The following is a 9145-nucleotide window of genomic DNA, read 5'->3' on the forward strand; positions in this document are numbered from 1 at the left end:
GACCTGGGGTTTGTCAAACTTCATTGAATGTGTAGGTTTATCCATGACATGCTCGCAGACTGCAGACTTGTTTACGCGACGGTGTTTGACATCAGCTATATGTTCTTTGACGCGGGTACAAATACTTCGCTTAGTTTGTCCAATATAAGAGAGACCGCACTCACAGTCAAGCTTGTAGACTCCTGCATCCTGTAAGGGGATGTTACATTTCACGGGTCTCAGGAACTGAGAAATCTTCCTCAGGGGCTTGAAATAGGTCTTGATAGATGCGCGCCTGAGGACTCTTCCGATCTTGTCTGTAACACCTCTCACGTAAGGTAAGATGGCAGGTCTTCGCTCGACTGTTGGTGGTTTCACACGGGGTCTGCGGCATTGGCGTGGAATCCTCAACTTATTCGCATGTAGGACTTGCTTTATATGCTGAAGTTCCCCCGCCAGATGATTACTGTCGCAGACACCATATGCTCTCTGAAACAAAGATTTGCCCACGGTAGCTAACTGGCTAGGATGGTGATGGGAATTACCATTGAGGTACCTATCTGTATGGGTTTTCTTTCGAAATACAGTATGGCCTAAGGTGTTATTAGGATTTCTTTTAATTAAAACATCTAAGAAAGCTAAAGTACCACAATTCTCTTGTTCCATAGTAAATTGGATCTTAGTGCTAAAATAATTAAGATGGTCCAAGAAAGAAGGTATGCTATCTTTAGGTAATATTGTGAAAGTATCATCAACGTACCGTTTGCAAATCTTCGGCCTAGCTGGGGCCATGGGTAAAACTCGCTCCTCGAAGTCTTCCATGAAAATATCGGCAACAACGGGAGATACCGGGGAGCCCATCGCTATACCGTCAATTTGTAGGTAGAATTCATTATTCCACAATAGATAGCCTGATGTTAGGCAGTGTTCTAATAATTCTGCATATTCAATGGACATATTATGTTCCCTTAGCTTCCTACGTACAATTTGTCCATGGGACCTGTAAAGGGCCCGAAACGTCGGTTTGTTTGAAAAAACAAATATACGCGATTTAAATCCGGAAAAATAGTTTCATTCCTATGTATAACAATCGCGAAAACCTAAGAACTCGATATTTTTTATTTTTTATTTTTATTTATTTATTTATATCAGGTAACAAAGACCCATGTATACATACCTTATAGACTAACATACATAACAATATAAAAACAAAATACACCTATATTATATATACCTTAAAAAAAACATACATTCAATATAATAATAAAAACTAATCTACACGATTTCCCTTATCGGCGACGTGTGGCGCAATCTGGTGTCAGGTAACCGGCCGCGGAATCGCCGATATATGACACCCTTCGGCCAAAATTCCTCTTTCATGAAGGTCGAAAGATGTTCGGTCGGTATTCTCACCACAAACGAATTAAAATTCACGTTGCGGCGAGACTCTAACCGCTCGACCCTCAGGGTGTATTTGGTTTTATGCCTGATATACACCACTATCTCCTCAGACTTCGTGGAGTAATGCAGCCGCGACAGGTACATCAACGTCGTCTTTACGGCCGGACGCAGCAGGAAGTTCGGTCCTGTCGGAGCTGTGCCACACTGGTTACGGCTGGTGGGCTTCCTTTTCACCACCTTTGTGAAGCCATCCTCGTCGCACTGGACCGTCTGCCTCTGTGGTTTTGCAACTTCAGAGACAGGCACACGGAAATTGGTTTTATCCTTAGCCGATTGCCGCCGCTCGAATTTCGAAGTGGCGGGTCGGCTAGTTGAAGCGGCTACAGCGGCGTATGCACGTGTCGGGGTGGACGTGCACACGCGTGACATTTCCACAGAGGCAGAGGGGCGGGCAGCGGGGCGCGGCGCATCATGCGCGGTGGCAGCAACGAATGGTGACGCATTGTGTGCCGACTCGAAACTGCTGACCGAGGCATTCAGCGCTGCTCCGCGTCGTGTGTTTACATTAGAGGCTTCTGGTGACCTACATACCGAAACAGCATTCCTTAATAACGCAACTTGGGTACGCAGCTCACTTATGATGTTATCCGAAGCCTCTAATTTACACTGTACTTCGGCTAGGCTAGACTTCAGGGACGTAATGTCCTTCAGCAGCCTAGTAACATCGACATGGTCGAACGTGACGGGGGCCAGCTTGTGCAGCTCCTTCGCCACGAATGTCCGGCACTGAAACAATGAAAGGCACGTCGTCCGGGTCAGTCTCCTTCAGCAGCGTGATTATATCTTGGAGACTCTTCACGCCTCCATCCCTCCGGCGAGATGGCATCTCTTCGGCTTTACCGAGACCCTGGAAAAGCAGCATCTTGCCACTGCAAATCTCATCTTCACTGAAACTTGATTTGCATATCTGCACTATGCTGACTTCATCCATGGTGTCGATAGCGTGTATAATGAACGCCAGGAGCTCATTGGCAATGAGTTGCTGGGAACTCATTGTCAATTACGCGCATCGGCTTGTGCCGCTCGAAACGCGAGTGCCCTTCCATCGGCGTAGAGATCTTCATATCCTTTCATTTCTCTATTCAATTCTGTTCTATCCCTTTACGCCTTCTTATCTTAAAGATCGCTTTACTTTCCACTCTTCTACACTCTGTCGTCCCCCTTTGATACTCTCTTACTTAACTTGCCCTCTCATACCACTAACTTTTATTCCAACTCTTTTACCATTTCTGCGATCAGATTGTGGAATTCTCTGCCTGAACCGATTTGACTATCCCCTTCTCTTGATTCCTTCAAACAACGTGTCAAGGATCAGTTCCTCAACTCCTAAATTTCGTCTGTCCTCTACTATCCTTTCATTTATTTCCTACATTTATACTTCATTTTTCTTTTTCCTTTAAAAGTATATAAGCATTTAATATTATTGTGTATTTATTGTTATGTATGTATTAATAATATTATTATTATTTATATGTATATGTATGTCTATCTATGGATATGTGTATATTCTTATTATTACTTATTATGTAGTGTACTTATGATGATATTCTTTGGTTGCACCCCTTTTGCATATCCAAAATGTCTATCCTAAGGTTTCCTGGAAGAAATTGCTACATAGCAATAAGGCCGCCTGTTGCACATTGACTTACTACTACTATTATACTTAACCTATTGTACTGGATTTTTATGGTAATTTTTATGTGCAATAAAGAATATTTCATTCATTCATTCATTCATTCAAATGTCTTACGATCTTCCTTGACCTGGCAAAGACTTTTGATTCGGTATCTGTTCACCGTCTAATTGGTAAACTAGAGGAACTGGGTATACGAGGTACCCCACGTGATTTACTTACTAGCTATTTGACTGACATATCCCTGTTTGTTGAAATTGGCGATGTTATAAGTAATGAACTTCCAACTCTCTTTCTATGTCATTCAAACAAATTATGTCAGATAGATTTGACGAAATGCAGGGTGGCATCGTACGACGACGACACTACACTAACATTTTATTCGCGGTCATGTGAGGAACTTTTTAAATTGACACAAACGAGATTCAGGACTGTTTGTCATTGGCTAGCAGCTAACTCTTTGACGCTTAACGCTGACAAAACTAAGTACATCTTTCAATGAGGAACAGACTTGATTTGCTCCCTCCCGGATCTATAACTCCTCATAACTGTACATTTGCAAACAATGTATCGTGTACCTGCCCTGAAATTTCTAGGAGTCACACTATAAAGTATTTGGGCGTGGTTATTGACAGTAACTTGACATTTGGCGATCATATTCATGATATCGCAGAGGATAAGAAAATTGACGTTAGTATTTATTTAAACACTTGCGGCACATTACAAACAAAGATACCTTAAAAATAGTTTAACAAGCCTTAGTTGAGTCGATTTTAAATTTTTGCATCAAAACCTGGGGCGGAGCTTCAAAGACACTACTCCTAAAGCTTGAAAGATCCCAAAGAATGTTGATTAAGCCGAAATTGTATGACACATCAAAAATATACGCGGAAGCAAGAGTACTCACAGTCAGACAGCTTTATATTCTTAGTAACATTCTTTATCAACATGTCAAAGTGGATTCTTCTGTTATATTAAGCAAAAAAACGAAATAGAAGGTATTAAGAGCTATGTAGAGAGCAGTCAGTTAGAACATCCTTCGCGCAAAGATTTCTCTGTTTTAACGCTGGTAAAAAAGAAAAAATTGAATATTGTAAATAACAATAAATTTGAATTGAAAAAGAAATTAATTTGTCACTTAAATGACTGTTTTATGCATTGTGTAGAATAGCTAGGTATCTTAGACAAATTGCCGATAAGTAGGAAAATACATAATAATAATAATGACTCATACCTACATCAAGCAAGTAGTGCACTCACAACAAAAAAGTTATTGTTTTAACATAAACATTTCAAGCGTTTATCGACAGTATGAGTAAATGGATGATGATTTGAAGTATGAATAACTGGAAATAAATAACTAATAAAACGTAAGAAAAGTTAAGAGCAAAGAGCAAGCTCTTTTAATTGTACCTAACGCTTCAACATATTTTTCCTTGGCGCCACTTACTTTTGCTACTCTTATTTCCTAATTCGCGCTTTGTATAGGTATTGTATATTCAGATCTATATAAACAGATAGTATCTTGTCCATGAGGTCTGCTCAAAGAAAGTCGGCGCAACCAGTAAGCTTTGCGAGTCACAGCATATCCGTGGTGTATCTAAATATAGCTGTAAGCGATAATGATAACTCCTTCTTTCTTGACGGAGAGGCGCAACAGTGGAATTTGTATGCGCAATCACTTTGTGGAAATGAGGTTTCAGAACAATTGCCCGGGAAACCCAAGGGCTACCTTGGGTTAGAGGTTACAGCTACCTTGCCCAACGCATTAGCATGGCCATACAAAGGGGGTACGCTGCCAGCATCTTAGACACCTAGCCGTGAGGACCCAATTTTATTCACATAATTTAATCCTAGTTTTACTTCCTAGTCTTTAAGCTTTTATTGTACCTCACCTGTATATTATACGTCTTCGTGTAAATTAATGGCGAATCTGAATTCTCTTTACTAGCAACAACATTTAAATTCCTCTGAGTAATACAACTGCGAGGTCGCCGCGCGGCCGCAGCGTAAAGCAAATTCAAGGCATGCTCGCCCGCTCATTTAAGTTAAAACGCAAAAACTAAATAAATAGAGCGAATTTTGCCATGTCAGTTAGACGCACGAGGTCGCCGCGCGGCGGCAACGCGGACTTCACTCGACAACCGCTTTATCGTTGAACGAATGTGGTGTCTGGCTATTCCCACTCGATCGTGAGAACAACTTGTCGTCATAGATCATCACAGATCAGATGTCCGACTGACGCAGCGTACCTCAGCTACCCCGGGCATACTCTGGAGCGTAGGTTCATACCTCGTACCGGAGTCTGTGTGTACGTTCGCGATGATATCTGTGTCAAGCATCTCAAGAACCTTGAGGCACCGAGTTTTTCTGTTTTCTGTCTTCTGGTAGACACAAATAGTGTACATCAGGAGATCAGGAGACAACCAAGCTGTTCCAATATCTGAGTGAGACGTCTGATAAGATTCAGCATAGGTACCCAGCGGCGCAACTAGTCGTTCTGGAGGACTTTAATGCTCACCATCAAGAATGGTTGTTCCCATATCAGATGACAGATCATACTGGGAGAGAGACGCGTAAACTTGTGTTAACGCTAAGCCCAGCTTGTCAGTGGCGCCACCAGGATCCCAGATGTTAAGTCTCATACGGCTGATTGCTTGGACCTTCTGTTAACAACTGATCCAGACCGCTACTATGTGGTTGTGGAGGCCTCACTGGGTACTTAAAATTGTATCCGTATACTCCCCACCTGATCAGGGCCCTAGGGGTATGAGGCGGGTGTGGCGATACATACATTAGCAGATTGGGACGAAATGCGCCATTTCTTTGCGTCATGTCCCTGGCAGGCGTGCTTTACTTCAGGAGACTCGTCGAGCTGCGCTAATGCTGTAGTCGAGGTCTTGCGTTTGGGTATGGAGTATGACATACCATACTCTGATGTACCCAATGGACCCCAAACTCGTCCATGGTTTAACGCTGATTGTAGTTGTGCCAAAGCACATAAACAGCCTACGCCTACCAAGCTTGTGCAGATGCTCGACTACACAAAGCTCCGAGTACTCGGAATTTGAAGAAAGCTTTTTTTAATAAGGCCGCCAAGAAGTGCAAAACCGTGTTACGTAGGGCCAAGTTCGACCATGTGGGCCGCATAGGGGCCAAGCTTGCCTCTTATCCAGCAGGCAGCATATCCTTTTGGTCTCTGACCAAAGTTTTTTTCCATCTCTGCTGGGCCTGGATGGCTCGCAGGCTCATACTGCGGAAGAGAAGGCGAATCTTTTTGCCTCACTCTTTGCAGTGAGTTCGCGTCTGGATGCCGCAGGGAATCTACCACCTACCTTACCTCAGGCTGGCTGCATCATAGCGCCAGTTCGCATACGTCAAAAAGTGGTACTTACAACTCTGCAGAATCTAGACGTGAATAAAGCTAGTGGGCCAGATGGAATTCCAGTAATAGGCCTGCGTAACTGTGCGCCTGAGTTGTCTCCTGTTCTCATACGCCTGTACCGCCTCTCACTTGTGTCTGACACGCAAGCCTATTAAAGAAGCTTCCCTCTTATGGGCTTCCCACTGACCTTTGCAATTGGGTTTCGGATTTCGGAGCGAACGTTTGATTCGAGGGGTCTTAGAAGGCTACTCTTCCGAACATATGGCGATTGATGCCGGAGTTCCTCAGGGTTCCGTACTGTCTGCAACTTTCTTTCTGCTGTTTATTTATTTATTACATATTGCTTACAATCAACCCAAACGCAATAGTAAGACTTAAAGCTAAATGAACGATCAATCTTAAGTAAATTACAAAAGTGAATAAAATATGAATATTGATAAAATTATACATACAATACCATAAGCAATAAATTATTACAGATTAACATTAATGACAAAAAAAAGATGAAATCCATTTGTTATTAGTTATTACATTTTAAACTAACACTTAATACTACTGTCTCCGGTCAAGGATTCCAGATAGCGTCCTGCGGAAAATATGAATTTTGTTTCTGAGCATGCAAAAAGGTCCAATGAGGAGTCCAAGTTAAGCAACTGATTTAGATACCTAAGTGCTCTCACTCACTCTACATCGTGTGGTAGGTACTGCAAATAACCTCATTCTATGAAGTCGCACCAGATTAGTTCTAGGTACCATAAAGCCTACCTTGGACAACAAAAATGGGTTGTATATTATTCCCCGTACCAGACCAAACACACAAGTTACCAGAGCCAGATTGCGTCTCACTTCTAGCATTCTATAATTTACCATGACTAAAATAAATGCTGTGGGATAAAGTAAGGGGTAATATCCGTACATCTTGTGTAAGTTTCGAGCAAATGTCTTCTGAATTTTCTCTAATGTTTGTGTGTGGTTGCGATGGACGGGGTTCCAAATGATAGCGTTACATTCCAATTTGCTCCGAACAAAAGAGTTATACAAAAGACACGACGTAAGGTGGGTTTTTAACGACTTTGATTGTCTTAAAACGAAACCGAGACATTTGCGGGAAGATCTACAAATTTTTGTGATATGTTCTCGGAAAATGAGCTCAGTGTCGAACCGTGTGCCTAAGTCTTTGACTGATTTAGCTCGACTAATCCGAGTATCATTTATTTTCAGCACACTTTGCGTATGCTGATGACAGCACAGTTGTAGATAATATATAAAGAAATACATTCTTGTCGAGATTTCATGGTTAGCCGTTTGGATTTGACGCTCAAGGCTGTCTCCGATTGGGGCGATGCCAATCTGGTCAAATTTAACGCTACCAAAAGAAGGAAAGAAAGAAAAATAGTTTATTTGGTAACCATAATACAAATAGAACGTAAAAACAACAATTAAAATAACCTTATTATAACATTTACTTAAAATAAAACAGTATTATATTTAAGATGGTACCAAAAAGGTCTCCACTCAGCTTATTTGTAACCAGACGTAGGGAAACATCTCGTTACGCTGATTTGCAGTGAAGCCACAATTTACAGTTAAATAAAAATAAAGTGGCTTCGACCATATAAAAAGAAAAATAGAGAATTTAATTTAAATATGAAAATTCAATTTAAAAAAGGAGAAACTGCGAGTACGTGTAGAGTCTGTGTGAGCGTGTATTGTATGATCACTGTGTTACCATGTATGTGTGGTTGTGATATTAGTGTCAGTAGTGGAATGTCACAATCGCACCGCAGGACTGCCAGTGCTGTTGGACACCTGGCTAGATAATAAAAATTTCTTAAAAGACAATTTGAAGTATGCAACAGATTTGTAATTTCTTAATGGTGGTGGAATGTCGTTCCAACATTTCGTGGTAGCGAAACGGAAGCTACCACGAAAGGCAGCCGTGCGGTGCGGTGGACACACAAGTCGAATTGCAAAGCGAATACTTCGTTGGGAAAACGTAAGCTTTTCGAATAGGTATGAAGGCTCTCGATTTATTATTACTCCGAAAAGTAAAGTAGCGAAGTGCAGCTTACATCGCGCATCCATATTCAGGAGGTTATGTCTGTTTAACAATGGGGTAATGTGGGATCTACGGGGAACAGGGAAACAGAAAACGTGCACAAGCGTTTTGCACACGCTGTATCACTTTCCTGGTCCGGGCTAAAATACATGCGCCTATCACTGTGTCTGCGTAATTCAATTTAGACAGAACAAGAGTGTCACACAACCTAATTCGCATGTCCACACTGAGATATTTACGAATTTTATATAGCACTTTTAGTCTGTAAAAACAACTACCCATTGTTTGAAGTACATGCCCTTCAAAATGCAATTGTTCGTCCATAAGAAGACCCAAATTACGGGCCTCATACACACTTTCCAGAAGGTGTCCGCTTACAGCAACCTGGGGATTATGGACTCGAATACTGCTTATTTGGTTTTTTGTGCCTAGTATCATGAACTTGGATTTCTTTGAATTCAAAAAGAGACCATTTTGTTCACACCAACGGGTTATTCGACGTAAGTCGGCGTTCAATTCAGTTACAGCAGCTACAGTGGAACTAGGTTTGAAAGATTTATATAATTGGATATCATCTGCGTATATATGGTAATTACAGTTGTGAATGGTTTTAATGATGTCAGCACTG

General features: G+C 41.6%; 1 pseudogene; it reads right to left on the reverse strand.

Moving 5' to 3' along the window:
- Positions 1–1275: 1275 nt before the first annotated feature.
- LOC113238082 lies at positions 1276–2434 on the reverse strand (annotated as a pseudogene).
- Between the last annotated feature and the right edge of the window lie 6711 nt (positions 2435–9145).

This window comes from Hyposmocoma kahamanoa, unplaced genomic scaffold, assembly GCF_003589595.1.
Source record: "Hyposmocoma kahamanoa isolate Upper Pololo Valley unplaced genomic scaffold, ASM358959v1 94633, whole genome shotgun sequence".
NCBI lineage: Eukaryota > Metazoa > Arthropoda > Insecta > Lepidoptera > Cosmopterigidae > Hyposmocoma > Hyposmocoma kahamanoa.